Genomic DNA, 25674 nt, shown 5'->3' on the forward strand with positions numbered 1-25674 from the left:
CCCTAGGATAGAGCGTTGGCCTGCAGACTGAAGGGTCCCAGGTTCGATTCCTGTCAAGGGCATGTACCTTGGTTGTGGGCACATCCCCAGTAGGAGGTGTGTAGGAGGCAGCTGATCGATGTTTCTCTCTCATTGACATTTCTCTCTATTCCTCTCCCTTCCTCTCTGTAAAAAAATTAATAAAATATATTTTTTTAAAAAAGAAAAGAGAAAATGAGGGACAATAAAATAAAGGGACTTGCCCAAATGCCACTGGACAGTGTTTACAGGTCCCTTCCAAAGGGACAGCTCCTAAAATCTGTGTCCCAAACCTTCTCTCTTGCTGGCAACAATGGGGGGAATTCTGCAGCTTATACACAACCATATTTCAAGGATGTAAATGTAGCTTCAGATTCCAGCAGTTACTTTCTAAGTACACGAGAGGGCTTTTTTTCCCCCTTTAAGCATCAATAACTCATAGGCAGGAGAGGCTATGTGTGTGTGTGTGAAGATGTTAATTAGCAACATTATCAATACCCACAAGATATTGGGAGAGAGTATTCTGGAAGCTGTTAAGTACATGGTGGTGCATGGACTATGATGAAAGATAATGCATTCATTGAAATGATAATTAGAAAGACTTGGATGCATGGAAAATGTTTAAGCTAAAGCATCAAGTGAGAGCCCGCCAGCTTGCTCAGTGGTTAAGCATTGAACTATGAACCAGGAGGTCACGGTTCCATTCCTGGTCAGGACACATGCCCGGGTTCTGGGCTCCATCCCCAGTGTGGGGTGTGCAGGAGGCAGCCAATCAATGATTCTCTCTCATCATGGATGTTTCTATCTCTCTCTCCCTCTCCCTTCCTCTCTGAAATAAATACAAAACATATTTTTAAAAGAGTATCAAGTGAGAGAAAAATTACCAAATGTATGGACATAGTGGTTGCAGATCTATCAGTATAACTGGACGATGGATGCAACCCTGAAGAGGAGACAAAGATGAAAATAATAGTTGTGCAGAATCAGCTGGATTAAAGGTAATGCATCACTGTTATTGAAAACCATTTTGAGAAGCTAAAAAATATTTTTTAAAATAATGACTTATAAGAAACCAATGGCAAAAATGCCCCATCAGTTTAAATCTTTGAATGTAGAGTCTACAACTTGGTTCCTCCTGAAGCTCAATTAGTAAGTGAACATCCAGCTTCTAGACTCACTTAAATTTTTTAAATTCTTATTTGGAAGGGCAAGGTTGAAACTCTTCAGAGAGAGACTCCTAAAGGGGGTGGGGAAAGAGGTGGAGTCATCCTGTTTTAGGATGAGGAGCTCTCAGATATCATCCAGGATAAGCTACTGGTCTTCTCCATGAAACAACTAAAGCTCAGAAGGTTTGGAGACTCAGTCAAGGTCACACAGAGAGTAGCAGGACGAGAACTAGACAGGGCAGTCCCATGTGCGACAGACCTAGTGCGTAAGTCACAGAAGCATCCTCCTGGTGGGGGCATTACAACAGGTTCCTACAGTTCACGGCCAAGTCCAGGCAAGAGCCCAAGCTCAGTCCCGGTTCCCTGCCTGGGCAGGATGAGGTTGGACAGTGCTCCATTGCCCTTTCTATGTGTGCGGAGTTGTCCTTTCTAAGGCCACGTGTCCTGTCAGCCTTCCCTCTGTTCTGCCCTCAGCTCAAGGCTGACTCCCAGGAGTCAACACCGTCTGCTCAGTTCCTAGAAAGCATTACCTCTTGTTTGACCAACCCCTGGGAAGAAAGGCGCTTCTCTCAGGGGCAGCCACTCTTCCCTGTCAGGGAATTCTAACATCAGTCCTGCTGGCCACACAGGCTCTCCCAGAGGACGAGCCCAGAGAACAGAGTGGTCCTGATTTGAGTTGGTATGCTTTTCTTTGTGACATCCCAGATGTCATTGCTGCCACCTGGTTCCAAGTCAAGGCCTGGAACCTCAGCATTCAGGAGACCTGCTGAAGGTCCCCATTTGCCATTCAGCCCAGCTCAGAGTTAAAATGCCCTTTCTGGGGTCCTTTGTGCTTTGTGCTCCTCAGCCTCTGAGCAACACAAAGATGCTCAACTCGAATCTGTAGGAAATGGAGCTTGAGGTTAACTAAAAGCTTTCTATCACAGCAGCCCAAACAGGAAGAGGTAGTACTCCTACCTACCTGATCTGCTACTTGGACAAGTTTCTTAACTTCTAAACCTCAGTTTTCTTATCTGTAGAAAATTGGAATAATCATGGTAGCCCCCTTGCTGGGGGTTTGGTGAAAGAATGATTATAAAACATGTAGGACAGCGCCTGACATATGATAAGCCTTTGCTATGAGTTATCTATCATATTTATCTGAATCTTACCTGTAGAATAGGAATTCCTGTCTTCACCACCACCCTTAATGGTTGTGGCCATTAAATGAGTTCAGGAGCTGAATCTGCTTAGTCAAAGGTGAGGCACTGTGCAATGCCAGGCCATGCTGTCACCTGTGGTGAGCCCTACCACAGTGACATGAGCATCATGGAGTCTGGGGCATGGGGACTCAGCACCAAGCAGCTCATCTCAGCCTCATCCCACCTGTGGAAGAGGACCAGTATCCCCACATCAGAGCTAAGGAAACTGGGATTAGTGGCTCAGAGTGTTACTTTCCTGAGACCACGAAGCTAATTAGTGGCAGGACCTGGTTTAAAACCAGATTTGTCCAACAGTAAAGCCCATATTCTTTTTTTCCCCTTTTTTAAATTAAATTTATTGGGGTGACATTGGTCAACACGAATATATAGGTTTTAGGTGTGGGTTTCTATGTTACAAGATCTGTATATTGCACCGTGTGCCCACTACCCAAAGTCAAATCTTCTGTTGCCTTATATTAGGAATCCTTTCTCCCCCCATCCACTTCTCTCTGGCAACCACCGCTCTGTTTGTGTTCATGAGTTTCAGTTTTATATCCCACATATAAATGAAATCATATGGTTCTTGGCTTTTTCTGACTTATTTCACTTAGCATAATGTTCTCAAGGTCCATCCATGTTGTTGCAAATGGCATTATTTCATCCTTTCTTATGGCTGAGTAGTATTCCATTGTGTATATATACCACATCTTCTTTATCAAGTCCTCTATGGCAGGACACTTTGGTTGTTTTCATGTCTTGGCCACCGTGAATAATGCTGCAGTGACTATAGAGGTGCATATATCTTTGCAAATACATGATTTAGAGTTTTTCAGGTATATACCCAGGAGAGGGATTGCTGAGTTGTATGTAGCTCTATTCTAATTTTCTTGAGGAATCACCACACTGCCAAGCCCATATTCTTACCACTATTTTGTACCATCTTTTTGCTGTGTCAATTGATGGTCCTCAGTTCCGATTCAATGCCAACAGGAATCCCCAATTTGTGGTGTGGTGAAGAAGGATCTTTACTCAGTGCAAACAGCCCAATTGTGATACAGAATAGCTGTGAGGCAGCTCTGGGATGAGGTGGCATTGAGTAAAGCAGCCTCTCCAGCTAGACAGCTCTTCATAGCAGGGAAATGCAGCTTTCGGGCTTCAGTGGAAAGGGAAAGTGTGCTTCCCACGCCAGAGGGGAGCTGACAAGTAGAGAAGTCCCCACCCCTGGTCCCTGTTTGGTCAGTCCTCATGCCAATGAGGACTCCAAATCCTTGCAGTTTGATTGGTCTACAAGGCAAAGTCCTGCTTGGGCAGAATGGAGCTTATCTGATAGGTCAGTGACGTGACGATGCCAATGGAGATGTAGCTGTGCATTTCCATTGGATGGGGAAAGTCTCAGTCTCAGTCCTATTGGTTGAAATAGAATTCCAGGAACTCCTATATGAGGGTTGGCTCAGATGTCAGGAACACAGTGCAGGCAGGCAGTTCAGGGAGGAAGGCAGGCAGCTTTGTGCAAGAGGCAGGCAGGTTAATGCATGCTTCTCCCTGAAGCTCAGTTTGCATGAGGGGCTGCGGCTTAGAAACACCTGCTCGGCTCTGTGTTTATATTTGAGCCCAGTTAGCCAATAGGAGCCTTTCTTGGTAGGTATTTCTTTCTGGGGGTTAACAGCTATCAGTCAAAAAATAATAATTCTGCCATACATTATGGGAAAAACTTGTCAGTTATACTAAATGTTTATTGAATTGAGGATACATAACAAATATTTTTTAATATGTGAGGGGTTTTTTGTTTTGTCTTTTCTTTCCTTTGCTTTACCTCTTTATCATTAAACAGCATGGATGCATGTGTGTGTGGCTGGGATGGGGGGTCAATCACACAAGGCCCTAGTTATTTAGACCTTCTGTGGCTGATGATTATTGCAGACTCTTTTTTGTTTTGTTTTATTAATTCTCACCTGAGGATATTTTTCCATTGATTTTTAGAGAGAGTGGGTGGAAGGGAGGAAGAGAGAGAGGGAGAGAGAGAGAGGAAGAGAGACATCGAGACATTGATTGATTTCCTCCTGCAGGCGCCCCGACCAGGGCCAGGGATCAGACCTGCAATCCAGTTATGTGCCCTTGACCAGGGTGACCTTTTGGTGCATGGACTGACGCTATAACCACTGAGCACCACCAGCTAGGGCTATTGCAGATGCTTTATTAAAGATTCTAGGGCTCAGGGAGGCTGTGGCTACGTATGTCTTTTGAGGAAGGTTTTGGTATTAAAGAATATTCACAACCCATTTGACCCTGTTGCCTTGGCCAGGCGGGTCAGAGACCACTCTTAACCTTAAGCTCTTCTTCCTCTAGTCCTGCTAGAGTGAATTGCCATTCCTCTAAATTGAATTTAGAACTTGCCAGTCATTCTGGATTCAGATTTAAAGAACCTATGATGCAATTTTTATTTTAAGAATTGGAACAGAGGAAAATAACATATGCTTGTATTAACAAGAGAAAACCATAGCAATTGCATCCACATATTATGGTTGGGTCTCAGATTCGATGAACTCTGGGATGAGATGGAAAACATAATAAGCTTGATTCTGAAAATTGAATAATCAGCATTCCATGTGGCTCCAATTGTAATGGATGGAAAGACATAAGCAAATAAAAGGATGGTTTGCTCGTAAACTCTTCTGAGACTGTCACCATAAAAGTGGATTTATCTCTTCAAACGATTGTCCACTGAACTGTGGAATAAGGAACACAACCTCCAAATTTGAAGTATCGCCATTTTAAGTCAAGTTTTGAAAAAACAAATCCAGACACTTTTAAATTTATAGGATTAATCTTCCATCTTTCCGCCAATAACAAGAAAATTGAATCTGTAAAATTACGTTCAGTATATAATTTTCAGCTGTGTAATTATTGTTTAAAGATACATGTCTTCAATTTCTTCTGCCTTTTGAAACTCCAGTCCATTTCAAATCTTTTGTTAATAAGCAATTTAGTTCTCAGAGAATGGTTTCTTTGTGTTGGTAATTAAGTGTTATATTTACACAAAGGAAATAGTGAAATACAATCCCTTCCAAAAAGAACATTCTAAAATATTCCACTAAGCAGCGCAAAAGCATGACCCTGCAATGTCATAATTTCTTCTGGTGATGCCAATAAAAACTCCGATTCCTCTGAATGATATACCTGTTCCTTTTAGGTGTGATAATTGATGAAATATTGAAACAACTCAATAGCAATTGTGCAAGTGAATACACAGCAAAGTTTATTACTTGATACTTTGGCATTAAATCTGGCCACTGTGGCATGTGTTTGCCTCTTAGGCAGCAAAGACCGGCAGGGCAAATGTATTTTCTGCCCATTTGATATAGTTACTGATGTGAATTTTTTTCTACAGGGAAAAATGGTTTTTAGTTAATATACTAACATATATGGGGCACCCCCTGATCATGTGACAGTAACTTTTCCAAGAGCTGCAGAAAACACAAGTCTGAATAAAGGGGGTCCACCCTCCCTGGGGTCCTGTCTGGTCAGGGAAATACGATGAATAGGATTTTGACAAGCAAAGGAGAAAGGATACGAGGTTCTGTGGTGGGCATTGGGGTGGCAGGGGACAGAAGCTTGGAGGGAGGAAATGCAAGGCATGTTTAGGAAAGAGAAATATGTATGTGATTATCATTGTATTTATTATACGCAAAGCACAGTGCTAAATGTTTTATTTGCAATATGTCATAAAGACCCACTCATCCTAGTCTGGGTGGGATTTTCCTGCATGAGCACTGAAAACCCTGCATACCAGGAGGCCCCTCAGTCCTGGACAAACTGGGACTGTTGGTTACTGGACATGCATTCCTTCTGACTTTATGAGATCTAGGCTACTATCATTCTCAGTTTACAGATGAGGGCAAGGAAGGTCAGGAGGCAGAGGAATGCGTCTCAGATTGCACAGTTGCTAATACATGGGGAGCTGAGATATGCAACAGAGTGCTCTGAGCTACTGGTGCGAGACATGAATCCTTAAGGCTAAAAGGGAGCATTTGCACGGCACAGTTCCAGGCGGCAAAACAAAGAAAAGGAAGTTGGTACAAAACTGTGGTGGAATCCAAGTTCAAGGATTTTTCCTGTGGGCATTGGAAAGGCATGGAAGGTTTCAAGGTAGCACAACATCATGGTGGAAGCATTCCTGACTAATTTGATATTTCGTGGCACTAAAGCAATTAGTTCAAATAAGGTTTTGTCCCACCACGTCGTCTTATCTCTAGACATCTACAACTCGCCCCCTAAGGCTGCTTCTCCCAAACCCTAAACAAATCAAAGAGAGTATATGGAAGATCAAAGGAATATGTCCTACTTCTAATCCATTTCAAGCTTTTTATCCCCTTTACTTGTTAATATTTTCCCCATGTTTTTCTCTCTAGCAGAAACTAGAAACACTTGAAAGGTTGTAAGCAGCTTTGCTTAAACACATTTCTTCTCAAGTCTATCATGTCTCAAATCTCATTTCCTTAAAGAAATAACAGGTAGAAGAGGTGCCGGGTCTCGGCTTCTCTCTGAGAGATGAGAACAGAGCAGGGCAAATAAATGTGTGTGTGGCTTGATTTAGAGTCTGTGTGTGTGCGCGCACATCTTTTGTCATTTTACCAATTTCCTGTGAGGCTGCTTATGCCCTTTTATTGCCTTTTATTCTGAACTGTTATGTGGTTTATTTGAGAGGGTGGTGGCTGGGATCGACACATGCTATCTGTTGAGGTGTATGCCATCTGAGGTCAGCATAATGCCATGGTCTGGTTAGTACAAGACAGCCCCGCAGAGAAAAGTCCATTCAGGGGGGAAGGTGGTGATTTTTCAAGAAATGCCTCTCCCTATTTGATTCAAAGAGATATGTTATGCAGAAACCTGAAACAGCAAGCCTTTGTGCTAGAAAGATCCATTTAGCTGCATTCCATAATGTTTCCTGCCAAATCACTAGGTCCTTACCCTCCTAAGCTTTTTCAAAATTGAAAATCATTGCCTTTGCAGGAACAACCCATCCTTCTCTAGTAGGTCTCACCCAGTTGGTCAGAACTCCTTTCTGAGAGTTTATTTGATGATAAATTATCAAGAAATTAAACATAAACACCATTAGTAATGTTGACAACATTCCCACACACATGAAATATTTAATAAAAACCAGGGGCTAGGGAGTTGAATTTGCACACAAAGGGCCTATAATATGGATATTCTCTGAAAGGTTAAAGTCAGTGGTACATAGCCATCTCATCCACTGATTAAAGCAAATTTGATTTATTTAAGGAAAAGGGGATGGGAGATGGGAATATCCAAAGGGAAGGACTACACGGATAAAAGGGGGCCTTGAAGACAGGCTCAGGGGGTTCGCCCAGGACAAGCTGCCACTGCTCATTGCTCCCCTGGTTGCAAGTCTCATGAGGCCCCTTAGAAGTTGGGGGTATGTGCCTGTGGGGGAATGGCTGGGGCGTGCTCCTTAAAGGGAGAGCCTGCACTGAGTCTATTGTTCTGAGCATATTTGTCTCTCTTGCTGGTGGAAATCTTAGGGGAAGTCTCATTAGGATACTCATCAGCTTTCCAGATGTGCTCTTTAAAGGTTGTGGTCTCCACTGATTGGTCAGTGCCAGGGCGGGGCGGGGTGGGGGGGTTACTAGTCAATGTAGTTGGTCCTAAGGCAGCCAGGTGCCACTTGTCTAGTTTTGCTGCTTTTCTGGGCCTGGAGCTGAAATACAAGTGAGGCCTCACTGTTATCTTTAGGAAGGAAAAGGTCAGGGAGTTTAAACCGCCTGACCAGTGATATGCTAGGGCCATGGTTGGCAAACGGCGGCTCACGAGCCACATGTGGCTCTTTGGCCTCCTGAGTGTGGTTCTTCCACAAAATACCACAGCCTGGGCGAGTCTATTTTGAAGAAGTGGCATTAGAAGAAGTTTAAGTTTAAAAAATTTGGCTCTCAAAAGAAATTTCAACCGTTGTACTGTTGATATTTGGCTCTGTTGACTAATGAGTTTGCCGACCACTGTGCTAGGGGAAGATAGGTTACCCTGGAGGTGAGATTCTTTGTTTTTCCAGTTTTGCCCCTTGTGCGGTGTCCAGGGCTTTCTGCCTTGGTGAGTTTCTGTACCTGGCCTATTGTCCTTCCTCTGGGGACCTAACATTCTCTGAATGAAAATGCAAGTTGTTGTTTTTTCTTGGCAAATACCCAAGATCTATCCTTTGTTTTGCTTTTAGTGACAGGGAAACATCCATTTCATAATTCCATGTCTCAGTTGAAGTCACCCAGAATGGGATATTCAGGGCTATTTTAGGAGTCCAGGTGTTGTTGGCTTTGGGAATGGCACCAGTTGTCTGACTGATGGGGTCAGACCAAACCTGGGTTCAGCAACCTCTGTACTTGGGTTCTGGCTAGGAAAGAATTCAGAGTAAGACCCAAACTGTAGGAGAATATTTATTTGGTAAATTACAGAGGTAAAAGAAGTAATTCCTAGAAGAAATGGGCTTAGGAAACAAGTTATGGAAATAAAGGAAGGGCCCTTGGAGCTTGGGAGTGAGGAAGCTAATGGTAACATACCTGAGGGGTGGGTGATTGAAAGGCATAGGTGTGCTCCCTGGAAGGAGAGCACACTGGGTCCTCCATCCTAAAAGTTTTAAGGGTGGAGATTTTAGGGGAGGTCCCAGAGGAAAGATCTTAATAGAATATTCAGTAGCTTTCCAGGTGTGTCCATTCAGGGTTGTCGTCTCCACTGATTGATTAGCTGGTACCAGTGGGTCATTATTCAATGCAGCTGGTCCTGAAGTCAGCCATGGCTGGTTTTGTTGCTTATCTGGGGCTGGAGCTAAAATACAACAGAGGCCTAAATGTTATTTCTAGAGAGGAAAGGTCAAGGGGTCCAAACCTCATGACCAATGATATGCTAGGGGAGGAAAAGTCACCCTGGGGGCGAGGTCCCACCCTACAATTCATTGTTCATTGCTAGGCACCTGGGGCTTTCCAGGCTGATGACCATCTGTACCTGGCCCATCATCCTTGCTCTGCTCAGGTCTATGTAACTGCTTACAGCAGGCATCCTCAAACTGCGGCCCGCCGAGGACATTTATCCAGCCCGCCGGGTGCCGCTGCCTGTCCTGCTTAGCAGCCAACTCGTCCCGGGCCCACAGTGCGCATAGGAATTTGTTCATCGTTTTTTGTTTTTTTTTTAAACTATAGTTCGGCCCTCCAACAGTCTGAGGGACAGTGAACTGGCCCCCTGTTTAAAAAGTTTGAGGACCCCTGGTACAGCATAGGGACAGTCTGAATATGGAAGCAGATGTGTGGAACCAGCTCAGGTGGTTAGTACCATGTGTACCAAGGAGTTGGAGGTGTGAATGGCCAAATAAATCCTTACTCTTCAATGGGTGAATGACGCTGTCAAATTAAAAAAGGTGGTTTCTGCTAAACACAAGTATATGCAGCTGAAGGAATCGTTTAAAATGGAGACAGTTCAGAGTCCTGCTTTGAGTACCTCTTGCCCTCAGCTGGACCATTCTATAGAGGTAAGAAGAACGCCAGGTTCTCTACCCTGGCTATACGTTAAAAGTCACTAATGCTCTGTGTCTAATCACAACAGACCAATTAAATCAACATTAGGTTATGGAAAAATCCAGACATCTGTATATTTTTATATGCCTACAGTCAGGAGTCCTATCAGGCCTCAGAAACCAGGACCAACAAACTTAATTCAGATAATTTTAACAGTTAACCAGTTATTGAGAATGCGGGAAGCAGCTACTATCTCTAAGGGCAGGGAACAAAGGAATGAAGTCAGGGCTAGGGGCCTGGAAGAGCTGAGACCCTGGCCTCTGGGCAGTGTGCTGCCAGCTTTTGCTGGTGTCTGACCTCAGGGGAAGGACCTCCTAGAGCCGACAGGACCCAGATTTCAGAGGAACAGGCTTGCTAGAACTTACTTGTACCTCAGATGCAAATGGTTCTGGGACTGTGGCAAAACTGGAAACTAAAACCAACTTCCTACTGGAACTAAGTGGTAGGGCCAGGGTGACACTGATAGAAAGAGAAATGGAGCAGAGTGGAGAAAAATCCCTTCTCCATATTCCATCTTTTCGGTTTTCTCTAGTGCCGCCTATTGTCAGAGCTGGTAAAGGAGAAATGCTGTTGGCACAATTCCAACACTAGCATTTCAAAGCAGTACATGGAAGGGAGGGTAGATTTAAAGTAAAAAAATGTGAATTAATAACCAGCACTGTGACTCCAGGTGATTCTGTTGGGCAGGCGGGGTTAACTACTGAGAGCTATGATTTGGAACTCTCCGTGGGGCATTCCTGGTTTGCTTTTGTTGTCCCCAGTCAGTTCAGCCTGCCCATTATCATCAGCCTGCTCCTTTGGTCTTCTAGTTTACCTTTGGACTGAATGGACTCTTGACCTTTGGGTTCCCACAGTTATAGCTTAGATTTGGCCCAGGGATTCTTCCAGCATTAAAGACTATGGCCCTATAGGACCCAAGACTATGCACTTAGAAGACAGATATTGAACTATGATGTCCATGGAGTTTGTTTGGCTCATAACTTCAGGGACCATATTTTACTAGAAGCAGCTAGTTCTGGTGGTCCAGCACCACTTTGTGTTGATGGCCAGTCCCAATAGTGGTCTGCTGCCATTGGCCGTGGTGAGAACCTACGAGGGAAAATCTGTTATCCTGTGATGTGTGGTTGAAAAAAACATGAGCTTTTATGCCTCTGCTTTTTTTCTCTGGAAAGTCTAGTTGGGTTCTTTTTATTAGTCGTGGGGTTCATCACTTACAAAATGCCCAATCAGTTAAATCAGAAGAGAAATAAAGCTAGTCCTTATCATGAAGAGCTCCTATGTACATGGAAACACTATAAATTCTCATTCAAATTATTAGAATGAGTGTCAGGAGACTTCAGTCACTGGTTTAAATGTTTATTCAGCACCTACCATGATCTAGGTAGTGTTCTAGGAAATGGAAGTACAGCAACGAATAAAGCAAGTTATTGTCCTCATGGAGGTTACATCCTACTTGGGAAGAGAGCAAATAAGTAAATGTATAATGCGCCAGATGATATATTAGTTATGTGTTACTGTGGAACTAATTATGTTAAATTTAGACCTTAAAACAACAAAGGTTTATTATCTCTCAGTTCCTGCGAGTCAGCCTGGGAGCAGAGCAGTTGTGTGATTCTGGCTTTTGCTCTTTCATGAGGTTGTAATCCAGTTGTCATGAAGATTGCAGTCTCATCCAGAGATATGTCTGGCTTTGGGGGATCTGCTGCCACGTTCATTCACGTGGCATTATCATGAGGTTTTGTTCCTCAACATGTGGACCTCTCCAAGAGCTGCTCACAACCGAGATGGCTCACTCTGGGGAAAGCCAGCTGCTAAGAAAAAGAGAGTGATCAAGATGGAAGCCTTTATAACCTAATCTTGGAAGTGACATAGCATGGTGTCTGTCATATTCTATTATTCCTAACCCTGATAAAATGTGGAGGAGGACCATGCAAGGGCATGGATACCAAGATCCAGGGATTTTCAGGGCTGTCTGGGAGGCTGGCTATTATGAATGGTATTAAACTCCATGGAGAAAACAAAGCAGAATAAAATGATAAGGAGGGTTTGGGGTTTCCATTGCTCTTAATACAGATGGTCAGAGAGGACTTCACCAATACAGATCAGGGACCTTTATGGCTTGCTTTTTAAAGAATTCCTTTTCCAGAAAGACTTCCCTCAGCTCCTGTCCCATCCCTCATGTTCACTGAAACTCCTGTGTGCACCAAGAATACCCACACTTACTCTCTAAATCACTCTGTGGTGTCTTCTCTTCCACTAGAGCAGTGGTCGGCAAACTCATTAGTCAACAGAACCAAATATCAACAGTACAACGACTGAAATTCCTTTTGAGAGCCGAAAACCGACTTCTGCGCCTGGGCCACGAAGTTTCAGTTGCACTGTGCGTGCGGGCCCGCACGTGGTATTTTGTGGAAGAGCCACACTCAAGGGGCCAAAGAGCCGCATGTGCCTCACGAGCCGCAGTTTGCCAACCACTGCACTAGAGGATGAGTTCTTCAGTGTCTTGGACAATGTTTTATTCATCTTTGTAATTCCAGAAAAAGATCAGTAAGTGTTTGATGAATGCATGACATACATAAATGAATTTACTTTCTCTACAGTCTCTTTTAAGGAATTTAGCTTGAACTACCCTTTAACATTATATTTTTAAATTAATCATCAATTGTCTTTTGCCTAAAACAAAAAAATCCTTGAACATGGTTCATATTGCCACTATAAGCATATAAATGTACCCCTCTGCTCAATTGCATTGCCTACGGATACTGTTAGTCTATGAAGCACCATATGGAACAAAAATATGTGGCAGCTTATTGAATGGGAACATTTTGTGAGAAAAATATTTTTGTTTCCATGCAGCAACGTTTCTATTAAATAGCTTCTAAATATGTAAAAAAAAAAAAAAAAACCTCAGAGTGGCAATAGAATACCCTAAGGAGTCTAGAAAGCATGCAAAACAGCAATATTATTTTATAATGAAAACCAGATATGAGTGATATATTTCTTCATACCCTTTCTTTTGGCAATCGTTTATTTCTAAATATATGTCCCTTGTCTGATAAATCACATGCTGTGACTCACCCACAGCCCAGGGGCAGAGGCACCCACATATACAAAAGGACAATTGGTCACTCACAGAAATATGTGTGTCTTGTGTTTGGGAAATAAACTGTCATTCAAACATCAGCAGTCTCTCCTCCTATGTGTGACTCCAAAGGTCTAGTCTGGCATCTAGTTTAGGATTTTTTCCAAATTTCAGCTCTGAGAACTCAAAGTACCAAAGCCCTGGAAACTATTATGTGCATAGGAGTCACATAGGTAGTTTGTTAAATGCAGGTTTTGACTCAGAAGGTCTGGGGTAGAGCCTAAGATTTAGATTTCTAGCCAACTCCTGGGCGATTCTTTGGGGCTGGTTCTCATATCATGCTTTGAGTAGTAAGTTATCAAAGTAGGTCCAGAGAGCCCAAACTTTACCTGCCTGCCTATGTCTGTAGATAGAGATTTCCTTTTTTTTTTTTTTAATCATCCTAATGAGGAACTCTATGATAGTCAAGAAACAAATTTATTTTATTGATTTGCAAAGTTTTTAAGCCATTTTTTTCTCCAAAAGATAAATTATATTTTGGATCCCTGTTCCTTCAAAAGTTTATTTTGAAAACCAACATGTTCTACCGGTACATTTTTGTCTAAACAAGTGTCAGTGCCAAGCAATCTACTAAACTAAATCCTTACCTCCATGTCAGATGTTCTGTGTTTCATGCATTTCCAAATTGGAAAGGGGGGTGGAGTGGAGAAAGAGAGTCATTAAAAATTATATTGATTGCCGAAACCGGTTTGGCTCAGTGGATAGAGCGTCGGCCTGCGGACTGAAGGGTCCCGGGTTTGATTTCAGTCAAGGGCATGTACCTTGGTTGCGGGCACATCCCCAGTGGGAGGTGTGCAGGAGGCAGCTGATCGATGTTTCTAGCTCTCTATCCCTCTCCCTTCCTCTCTGTAAAATATCAATAAAATATATTTTAGAAAAAATTATATTGATTATCCCAGATAAAATTCCAGGTCAGCACCTTTCTCTCCTGTTCCAGCCGCATAGGAGGAACTGGGGGTTTCACCTCTGATGTGATTTGTTTTTATTACTTTAAGAATTATTATTTTCATATTGTAAACTTTTATCATTTTTAATTTTATAACTTTAAAATAACAAATATTTTTGATGTGACACTGATCTATCTATACTCAAAGCAGTACATAGACTGTGCAGGGATATTCATTAGTCTTTGGTCTATGTACACTTACGTTGTCTTTTCAAGATATACAACATGTTGCCCGGAGGCATTGGCTTTTGTTTCTGTTCAAAGGCTTATCAAAGTGCACAGGATGAGTCGGAGCTCCCCTGACTGTATCTCTTAAGCATCCCACCCCACCCAACCTCTAGAGTCCTTACCCTGGTCTAAGTAGGAAGGTAGCACCTGTGCCCAGGAGGCCTTGAAACCCACTGACTAGATCTCCGTAGCAGCCAAGCCCAGCTCAGCATTTTCCCATAAACTACCAGCCATGTGTCATATCGGTCCCCAACTCAACATGTCTCACAGTTCTCAAAGCACATATATTTCACAGACAACTCACAGGGTGGATTTGGATATTTTTAAATGTCTATACTTAGTCATTTTGGAGTAATCACAGATTTTCCCATCTCACTTCAGTTTTGAGCCTCAGTGCTACCTCAAAGATATGGAGTACTTCCGACTTCTGAATACCAAAAAAGGCAATAAGGAAACCCAACGGATTCCTCTTCTGTTTTGTATGTTGGAATGCAATATTTAAAATATACCCACTCTTTACTGTGTCAAGAGGACCAGAAGTCAGAAGACCCAGACCCTATGTTTTAGCAATCCCTTAGTCACCATCTACGTCTGATTAACTTGGGACACTGCTCATTGCCTCTCAGGGATGCAATTTCCTCATTTGGGAACATGGACCAGCAGAGCTTTTGTGAAGAACAAATGAAGCAATAAAGTCTTACTTTGGGCCTAAATGCAATGCATCCTCCCATGCGTGCCTGTGCTTAGAGAAGGGACAGGAAGAGGATGATGGTTAGGATGAGGAGAAAACAGTCAAGAATTCTCTGTAGCCTAGAGCATGGTAGAACCTGCAGGGACAGTCCCATAACTTTCCCAAGGATCATCCTGTCCTGGGAAAGGGCCTGAATGATCCTGCAGAAAAATTTGACCCTTTTCCTGTTCCCCATTAGGAAAGTTGCCGTCATCAAAAGAAGTGGAATCTTTGGGAAAAGGAAGGGTGTTTGCTGTGTTAATGTTTCGTTCTTTCCCAGCAGGGCCCATGAGAAGACCATCTCAGAATATACCTCGTGGGAATAGAGCAAAGAGCCTTCCTGAACTGATAGCCTGGGAGCAAGCAGGACATCAAAGCTGGCTTAAGTGAACCCATGGCTCATGGTAACTGGAATCACATCATTTGGCTATAAGACTTTTTTTTTTTCTTTTGTTCAACATAATTTCAACCTGAAGAGACAGGAACAGAAATAGAGCATGCAAGAGAGTCTGGTTTAATCCCTGCTCTGTCATTTATAAACTTAGTGAATTCAATTTTGTCATAGGTAAAATGGATGAGATTTGAACAGGTCAATAATAAATGCTTTTCTCCTCCTTCAATTAAAATATACCTGAGTCATATTGGGGGTGGGGGGAGGCAACATCAGCTTAATAACTGGTGCATCTTGATTTGGGAATCAAGAGCCATTAATTCCTAATATTTCTAATATTTTATCTTTTCTAAAAACTGAACCAAATTCAGACAAAATAGCTAGAAAGTCATAACCATCTGTCTTCCCCAAAGGTCACTCTTGGCAACAAAGAAGAGATAATGGAGATTAGACAGAGCATGATATCACTTCAAAAACAAGAAGTGGAAGAGGGGACTCGATGACCTCAAATCGCCTGGGAAAAGAACAGTGAGCCAGTGGGTATGCAGACCCTTGGTACTCCACCAATCGTAAAATGGAACAGGTTCTCCTGGGGGTGGGAGTATGACATTGAGTCTGGGAGGGTCTGTGATCGAAACCTGAAAATATGAGGACAGAGGAAGAGGTCCCTCAATCAGATACCGCCACCCCCTCGTCATTGGTGAAATAATCAAATGAGATCAGCAGTGGTGCACCAATCAGAGAGCCAGTGACCATTTGTGGTTATTTTCTTTCCTTCCATCTTCTTTCCCCAAAACCTACCCCCACCCTAACCTATTTTGGAAATGAACAAGGCCAAGGTCTGTAGCAGCTCCCCAAGACACTTTCCCCAGGGCAACACTGTCTACCTCACTCTGCTGCTGTGGGCCCTGTGTCCTGCCCAGCTTAGCATTTGTTGGACACAAGAGTCCTGGCTGGGTGATAGTTATCCAGCCACACTCTTTCCAGCAGGAAATTTTTAGGCAGAGAAATCACAAATTCTCTTCCCTCTCAGGTCCTTTTTTAATGAAGGAGAGCATTTTCCAGCTGTGGTTCCTTCCTCTTATTTCCTTCTGCCTGTCCTCTCTGGATGATGCCACCTGTTCAACTACACAGACTGTGATTGGGCTCATCTCCAGCTGCCACACGCCCACTTGGATTCCCTTTGAACATCACATAGGTAACTCACATTCTTATCCCCCTTCCCTCAAACCGCTTCTCCAGCTCTCGTTTTCCACTCACTCTCCCTAACAAAAATCTTAACGTTATTCTCAGTTGCCAATTCTTTGAAGAGACGCTCAATTCCATTAGCGTCTTACATCTGGCCTCTTCTCTCCAACCTGGCTGTTCATCCCTGCCTCCTTGCACTGACCTCATAAATATCTCCCAGCTACAAATGTCAATCCTCCAGTATATTCTTGACCCTCATTCACAAGTAAGGTCATTTGCAAAAATATCTCCCTCTCTCTCACACATACACACACACCCCTCCCACATAACTTGCAAAACATTTTTTACTCCCTTCACCCAGTGCTCTGAGTCCGAACTTCTTAGAATGACCTACAAGCCCACTAGTGTCCAGTACCTATTACCTTGTCTCCCATTCCTCCTTCCTCCAAGCCTTAGGAGCCGATGGTACTGAATTTATATTACTATCCCCAGAAGTGTCCATGCCCTTTACCACTTCTCTGTTTATGCCCCTTCTGTGCTCTCCAGGTTGAATGTCCTTCCCCAATACACACACCCATTCCCTGGCTTGTAAACCTATTTTTCCTTAAAGGATAATCTCAGATGTCCTTGCCTTTCCTGCTTGTTAGTTAGGTCCCTTCTGAGGGTCCTCAGTATTTAACTGCTGTTTCGGAGTTATGCATAATCAAATTGTAGGTAATCCATTGACACTTATGAGTCTCCCACTATAATGGTAGCTTCTAGATATTGGCCCCCTCTTAGATTCAATCTCTGTGCCCTTGATTGCATGCAGAGATAAATAGAAGCATGAAGACTTATTTGTGGTAGTGGGATAAAGCATTCCCATTACCCACAGGTCTGGGAATCAAGAAATGCAGCCCCAGACATCGGTATGGCCTCTGCTTGGCCCTGTGAACTTAGACACCCCCTCCTCCAAGGTGTGTTTGGTTCTTTAGTTATTATCTGGCCATTTTTCAGACGAAACAACTCTTCTAGTGGGTAGTAATGGCCACATGAGAAATAACTTGTTTCAGAGTATTTTCCTGTCTAATGTGTAAGTTGAACATAATAAAAGATGTAACTGTTACTAGCATGAACTAGACTTTCTGGCTTAAACAGGGTGACCCTTTTATCTTAGCTATTTTGTAGTAAATGAGTGAAAAGATGATACAGATGCAAAAGATTTAACTAATTAAACATACAGAACTCAATTAGTAGTTAGTTGCATCCTGATTTTATACCTGGAGTACTTAGCTTTTTTTCTTTTCATAAATCTTTAAAGTCAGACCCCTCCCAGGATGTGACTTCAGACCAGCTTGTCTTCAAAAACTCCCCCTAACATTTTGAGAAAGTAAAGAGGACAATTTACACTGCTGTGGTTAGAACTCCCATCTGTATCAGAATCTGTCCTAAGAGAATAATTTTAAATACAGAAAACTATGCACTGAGAGTTCACCATAGTATATTTTTCTACAAGAGGGGAAAAAATAGAAACACCCAAAATGTCCAACAAGAGGGCAATGGTGAAATGAGTTATAGTGTTTTGTGGGATGGAAAACAATGCAGCCACTGTATATCATGTTGCAAGGCTTTGTAGCTACTTGGGGAAGCACTTGTGTTAAGACATTACATGAAAAGACAAGGTAAAGAGCATGTATACAATATGAGCACAAGAATCCAAGCAGCACAGCTGTGTTGTAGCCTTTGCTTGTACTTGCCCTCTGCCAGTGGAAAAATGGTGAAGGAGGTCACCTTGGTTGCAAGAATGGGAAGCTCTTCCACCAAGAACTTTTCATCCTCAGAACTTTCTCGGCCAGTTTGGCCCTGTGGGGAAAGGATTTCAATACTCTCATATTCCCAGTCCTACTTCAGTTCTCTGAACTTTTTTTTTTTAATAACTTATGTTTGATTACCAAAGTAATATATGTTCACCAGGAAATCTCCCTAATTTTGAAGTTTATGAACCACTCCTGGTTTGAAGTGAAATTGGAAAATGATTGTTTCTTCAGCAACCCAAACTGTTGGCAGCTTGCCTCCAAACAGAGCTTAGAATTATGTAACTCTGAGTTTAGCAGAAAAACTTTTCTAAAAGGGCCAACTTCTCTTCTAGAACCCATGGTATCAAAGCAGCTTTTAAGCAAATTATAATCCTATCATGCTGCTATCTCCAAAATACACCCTTGAAAGTGTGACACGATTTACGGTTATTTTTAGTGCCTTGTAGTGGGCAGTGAATTGTAGATAAACAAATGGAGTCTTCTCTCCCCTAAGAGGGCTGTTAGTGATTAATTACCATCTAGAGGTGAATCAAAAGAGAATAATCAAGATGGGTATGGAGAAGGTCACCTTCTCAGAGAGTCAGGCGGTATGCTGGATGTGCTCACCTGACTGACCACCTCATCCCTGTGGTCCTCGTGGGTCTAAATAAATCTCTCCTGGGCCCTAGTGTAGACAGGCTTTCATACGACCACAATCACCTGTCAAGACAATCACAGACCCCAGGGCTTCACCACAAACCTACTGAATTGCAATCTCTGTGGTGAGGTTCAAGATTCTGTATCTTAATGAAGTGCCCCAGTCAGTCTCATGCACCCTTTACAGGAGAGGAATCTGAGGACGCACGTGGAAAATGGACCTGCCTAGGGTCACACTGTAGGGAGGTGGCAGAGTCTCCTGACATCCCGGTCAGCCCTTCTCGGTGGGGATATTGGACCTTAGAGGTACAGACCTGTGCAAGAACGGAGGGATGGATATGACAAATCTTTGGTCTACCATCCCTCCAAAGTCTTCCTTAGTTCATAGCAATGTCTCTGTGCAGTTTTAGAGAAAACTAAAGAAGAAAATTGCAAAATAAAGCATAGTTTCTGCAAGCACATTTCTTAGAACAGTGCCTTTTGCAATGTAATCCATGAAGAAGGAATTACATAATTGAAGAGGTCACTGGATCCTTTTTCCCTGTTTTGAATAGCTTCAAGGAATCACTTGGGTGAGCCTGTAAAGGCACTGAGCTGTCTTGCAGTAAAGAAGCCTGTTTTAGCTTTCCTCATTCTCATTTTTCAGTAACTAGTGCTCTTGAGAAATCATCTACGCTTCCAGAAATTTCTTACTCAAGTCCATGTTACCAGCAGTAGGCCAGCTGGAATGATGGAAAAGGCACTAACCTTGGAGCCTAGAGACCTGAGTTTTAGATGCCTCTCTGACCCTTGCTAGTTTTGAGACCTTGGGAAAGTTTCTTGCCCCATTTTACCATTGAGGAACCTAAGACACACACCTCTTTCCTGTCACCTCTACTAGGTTGTTTAGAGGAACACATGCAACTGACTGCCTGCAGAATGGATGGCACTCTCCTCCCCCTTCATAGGCTCATCACTCAGGAGATATTCTCCATCCCAGAGACCTCCTCCTGTCTTTAAGCACAAGACCTTGACAAGGTGACACCAGGAGTTGGTTGTGACACAAATACGGCTTCTAAGAGTAACCAGCTAACACTCAAATCACTGCAATACTAACATTCTCTTGTGGTTCATGACAAATCCTCAAAACATCGACTGTAGAAGGTATTGACTCAAGGGTGGAACCTTTCTCACTGAATTACAGGTCAGGTATTCATGTAATTGATTTTTCTTCTCTCGAGACATTGGTATTATTCACAGTCAGATGGCAGAGGATGGTACAGTTTCCCATATTTTTCTGAGTCTGTATTCCAGTAGATTGTTCTATGCCCAAACACACTTCCATTAGTAGCAGCCCCCTCCCCCTCTTCCCTAAGGGAGGGACCCCATTGTAGAGGAGGGGAATGGAAGCATGAGCTGCCACACAACAACCTAAGGGAAATAGCCACTGATGGGTGGCCTTGGCTCTGGTGAAGTGTGACTCATCACTCATCTCTGTGCTCCCCACAGTGCTTGGCACTCTTCCTGCCACCTCCTAGTTGCTGGAGAACTATTTCTGAATGAATGGATGTGTGAACTTTGTCCTACAACACCCCAGCATATTTCTCTGGTTTAATGGAGCCTCCATGAGCATTTTTCTCACCCATGATAGAAATTTTCTCACCCATGATAGAAAACCCACTATCATGAAGTTGAAAAGTTAATACAGGAAACTTATTAATACACTCAGAAAACCAAGCAGTAGAGGTCCAACAATGAATAGAGCATTTTTTTTTTTTTGGACTCTCAATGATCTCACTGTGCATGCAGTAGGGGACATTCATTGAGCTGCAAGTACCTCAGGGTAAGGCCATGGCAACACATGAATGTATTTTATTTCCCCCAATAGATTTTAAGATCTCAGAGGACAGGAACCATCCGCAGTACCATCATCATCCTGTAAGCTCCATGAGGACAAGATTTTTGTTTCCTGGTGAGCTCTAAACATTCAAAAAAGGCTCCGGCGTGTAAGTGATGCTTTTAAATCCTCAGTGAACATTGAATACACATTATCAATGCTAGAAGTTACTGCCTACTTACTTCCTTTCAGGCAACATGCCAAGTACTTTAGACTAATTATTTCAAATATATATAAACATAAATAGGTATAGAAACATCCTAAGTTGGTGAAGGCACATTTCATACCTAGGCAATCTGACTCCAGAGATCAAACTCTTACTCACTACCCTCTCCCATCAAGCCATCTCCAGCCACCTCTAATGTCTCTCTTTGTTCCTCACAGTTCCTCATAGGGACAAATAATAATTGTCGAAAGAATGAGAGGATAAGATTCCAGACCAAATTAAGAGCTCTGGGCTGTTGACTGTACCTGAGAGTTCTGATCTTCAAGGAGCCAGCATTTTAAGTGTCCAACACCAAACCAGGGTTAATAAAGGAACAGAAACAGGATTGACCAAATGAGTATGCCATTGTTAAGCCCTGCCCAGCCAGGTAGCTAACAATGTTTTTATTGACAGGGAAATAAAGACTTCAGAGAGAAATATGATCGCTCTGCCTTGTCTCTAAGAGAAAAATGAGTTAGGCCAGAGAAATAACAGCTTGCTTCCTCTTTTGAAGACAACAGTTTATCTCCAGTGATACTAACACAACCAAGCACAGAGCAGGGTCACTAGTTCAACTAGCACATGGACAGGGGTACAAGAGGCGTGATGAATGGGGGACAAGAGGGTCGGAGCTGCACCGGGTTTCTCAGGCCATGGAGATTGTCTTGAGCCCCCAGGAGGGACAGCCTGTATGTGCCAGAAATTATTCCGAGCGCTTTTCACTTGAAATGCAAACAAGCATATTCATGGGAAGTATATCCGGTGCCAAGCAATTAGAAAAGCCTCCTGTTCTTAATGATTATATTTCATTCATTTCAATAAATATCTACTAGCCACCCACTCTGTGCCCCAACCTGCATTAGATGTTTGTTTCATGGCAGGATTCATAGTTGCAAGCCTTGGAAACCAGGGTTCAGAGACAGCCAGGAAAATCAAGCATCTATTGAGTTCCAGGGACTGGGCAAAACAAGTCTGCACACGTATGGTTACAACCACCATTTAAGGTAAATACTTTATCATCTCAATTTTACAGATAAGAAAACTGAGGCTTTGAGAGATTATGTTTCCCTAAGTTGCACATATAGTGGGTGACAGAGTTGGTATTTAACCTAAGGAAGTCCTGTATCCTTGCTCTGAATTTCAAGGCTATTCTGAATTCAGGGGTTAAATAATTAGCCCAACATCATGCGACTTGCCAGAGATAAAGCTCCACTCCTACCCAGAGCGCTTTCCTCTATCCCTGCCGCTTGAGGAAGTTATTTATTAATATTGGAAAGGCATTTATCATCTGATAAGAGAAACAAGACAAACATAATACAGAGCTAATATCATGCCAAGGCCAAAGTCTGGCCTCCAGTCAATTAAGAAGCCCTCCAGGCATAAATATTGTGTCAGAATAGAGAGAAAATCCATTGGCGTTGCGTCCCACTCTGCACAGACCTTTACTGAGAATTCCTATGCTCTCACACTTTACTCGCCTTGGCAGAGGCATATCCTGCTCATAGACTACCACATGCTGCCCTCATATCCTTGCTCCTGTGCCCTTAGGCAAAGCCAGGTGACTCATTTGGGATGATAGACTGTGAGGGGATGTGCTATGTATCACTTCTGGGCCCAAACAAGAAGAGCACATGAAGTTTCTATGTTTCCCAGAAACATTCCAGGTTGTGGAGGCTTTGTCAGCCTGGGTCCCTGATTTCTTTGAGGAGAAAGCTTTGTGCTGAACTGCACTGGATAAGTTTCATAGTGACGAAATACATCGCTTATGTGTCAATGCGTTGCAATTAGAGGTAAATTTGTTACTGCAGCATAACTTGGCCTATCCTACCCAATGCAGAGGCCTGCTGTCATTTAAAAAGAGAACACACAATAAAAAGAGAACACACAAGGAAAGGTTGGGGGCACCGGGAGAGGATTATGCTAAGAGAAATAAACCAGTTAGAGAAAGACAAATACCATATGATTTCACGTATATGTGGAAGCTAATAAAAATAAACTAACAAAATAGAAACAGACTCATAGCTGTCAGAGAATAGAGCATTTGGGAGCTGGGTGAAAAAGGTGTAAGGATTAAGAAATAAAAACCACCTCGTAGACAGACAACGGTATGGTCATTAACCGTGGGAAAGGGGAATGCAGGGAGAGGCAGGAGAGGATAAAGGGGGGCTAAATGGTAATGGAAAGAGACATGACTTGGGATGGTAAACACACAAAACAATATACAGATCCTATACAATTTTATTAACCATTGTAACCCCAATAAAAGCATAATTTATTATATGCTTTATTATTAATTCAACTCTTCCAGGGAGAGATGACTTGGGGCATTGAGGGGCCAGAAGAGAGAAAAGACCACCCAGTGCAGTGGGTGTGTGTTGGGAACCAGGGTTGGCTACAGTTGGATTGGGACTATGAGATAAGGACAGAGAGAGATCTCAGTGCTGCATCCTGGGGTTACAATTCTAGCACAACGAGACTGCAAAGTGTGCCTTAAAGTTAATTGTATATTTGAAGGAAAGGATTATTTGAGCTGAGGATTAAAGTGTCCTCAGTTATACCACTTGGGCTCCTCCTGTAAACAGAGAGGTAGGATTTTGTGCCAGAGAGTGACAGATTGAAGGTTCTTCTTTAGGAAATTCAAATGCCAATAGTGTCAGGGTGATTGATACTTGGGGAAACTGAAGCCAGGAAGACAAGTTAGGAGGCCATTTCTAAAATCTAGACAGCTCATTATACTGAACAACACTGGACCTAACTCTCTCAGAATTGACCCACGAAAAAATGGGAAGAAGTTTTTAGGTAAGAAGCTAGTCTGAGGAAGGCCCCACGAAGCCCAGGTTCCAATATCCGGGGAGAGATTTGTGCCCAAAGACCCCGCCCCCCAGATTGAAGCCAGTCCCTCATCCAGTGCTTAACATGTGCATGTTCTTTGCAGTGGTCACATTCTACTGGCCAGGAGTGGTCTAAACGAGGAAAACAAACCGGAGACCAGCCCAGCTATCAACCTTACAGAGTTTTCTTCCAAGGACTAGCTGCCTCTGGTCCTTACTCACAGCTCTGTGCTTCACTCGCTTACGAATTTATCAATCCATTCATTCACCCATAATAAATGTGCATTGGACACTATTAGGTGCCAGGAATGTAGGATACCAGGTGCCATCTTCCAGGAATACAAGAATGAGAAGTCAGCCATGGCACCTTCAGCTCCTAACATAACACCTGTCGAGTAGAAATGATATATTTCTGTCATGGCTTAATGTCTAATTATAAACTGTGATAAGAGTGCTGAGCCAGAAGCATGGGGTACTTCAGAGCCCATAAGATTTGAAGAGCATGGTCTAGTTTTTTGGGTAAAGGGAGCAAATGATGCTTAACCTTAAAACAAAGAACTAAGCTGAAACTCGAACCAGGAGGAGGCTCGTCCTGGGCAGAGAGAAAGGCAGTCTGCAAATGCTGTCAGGAAAGGTCGTGACATTTGGAGTCTAGAGACACAAGGAGAGTCAGGAAGGATGCCGACTGAAGGGCAAAATAATTTCAAATTCCTTGTCATGGCCTATCAGGCTGTGTGACTGCACCCCACCTGGGAGCAGCAGGAAGCCCCTGGCTGGCTTGGATCAGTGACTAGAAGAATGAGCTGTCAATTTGCTATCAAACTAGCTGCATTAGGGAAGCCAAACATGTAAAGAGTTCGGATAAAGAGCTACTGGGATTATCCAGGGTCGGGATGATAACAGCTTGATTAGGGTGTTGAGGGAAAAGGTGAAAAGAAAGGGGACAGATTTGAATGATGTACATAAAATTACAAGATCTGATGGCAGATTGGGAGTGGAGGGGGAGGCAGAGAGGGGGCCAAGGATGACTTCTAGTTTTCTGCATTGCACGACTGTGTGGATGACATTGATTCTGACTACGATAGCAGAAACATGAGAAGTCTGGTTTGTGGAGAGGAAAGGTAATTTTTTGTTTTGAGCTAATGATCATTAAACTAAGATCCTAGGGCCATAGGACAAGGGGCTTTAGGTCTGACTGGTCTCTTTGCAGACCCCTGATCATTGGAGCTGGGATGATGCTGTCACACTCTCACCTGTTGGCAATACTGTCAACAAGCTGATTCAACATTCAGAGCTACTGTGTTGAAACTTTAAATCTCCTCTGCTTTATATATTTTATGCTTTTTAAGCCACAGCTTGGCAGTTGACTTCAGATCCATAATAACTTTTTACAGAAATAGACACAGAAACCACACGAATTGGGAGCTTGGACACAGCTCATCGTTTGGGCTTTTCCACAGTTTGCAGGAGAATCCTATTAATTCCCAGAGGACACTCAGGATTTTGAGGGGACATTAGGAAAGAATTTCCTGTGAAACTGGCATTTGAGCTGCATCTTGGAACATGAGTATAATCTGGACAAGTGGTGATGGGAGAGGAAGAAGAACTCAGGCAAAGGCAGTAACTTGGGCAATAGCATGGTAGAAGATATGTTTCCTCTCCTGGGCATCCCCCAGAACCCTCCATGTTGGTGCCCATCCTGGGCACAGAGCCCTTAGGGATCCTTAGGATCCTTACATGGTAAGAGTGATTGCTACCTGGGAAAA

Source organism: Plecotus auritus (assembly GCF_963455305.1).
Source record: "Plecotus auritus genome assembly, chromosome: 9".
In the NCBI taxonomy this organism is placed as follows: domain Eukaryota; kingdom Metazoa; phylum Chordata; class Mammalia; order Chiroptera; family Vespertilionidae; genus Plecotus; species Plecotus auritus.